The sequence below is a fragment of the Penaeus monodon genome, chromosome 32 (genome assembly GCF_015228065.2).
Source record: "Penaeus monodon isolate SGIC_2016 chromosome 32, NSTDA_Pmon_1, whole genome shotgun sequence".
NCBI classification, from domain to species: domain Eukaryota; kingdom Metazoa; phylum Arthropoda; class Malacostraca; order Decapoda; family Penaeidae; genus Penaeus; species Penaeus monodon.
The window spans coordinates 33,619,709-33,620,152 of record NC_051417.1 but is presented as its reverse complement, the minus strand read 5'-3'; positions in this window follow the sequence as shown (position 1 = coordinate 33,620,152).

Sequence of the window (444 nt, the reverse complement as noted above, 5' to 3'; positions counted from 1 at the left end):
CCTTTTTTATTTTTTTTCGTTTTTTTTTTCCCCTTTTTAATTTCCTTTCCTCCCTCCCTTTTTTTCTTCATTTTTTTCAGACGCTCGTGTGAAAAGCATTTCGTCTCCGCTTCAGCCGGCGGCAATAAAGCCCTGACGCCGCGCCGGCAGGTCGGCCAAAACCCCCTGATGTTGGCGAAAGAATTCCAAAGTCATGCATGAACCAAGATACTCCCCGCCCTCCTCCCCCCATAACGTGCTCGAAGCCGCGTCTTTTATATGCAAATGTGACAGACGGGACGGCTACCTGTCGTCTCGAGGCTCTGTTATTCTGGCGCGGCACCTGCGGGGGGCTGATAACGTCTTGGCCGCGAACACTACCTGGCGGAGACATGTTACTTGCGCTGCGCCGACGCCCGTGGGGGGTAGGGGGGGTAGGGGGCGAAGGCTGGGTCGTTTGGGTAG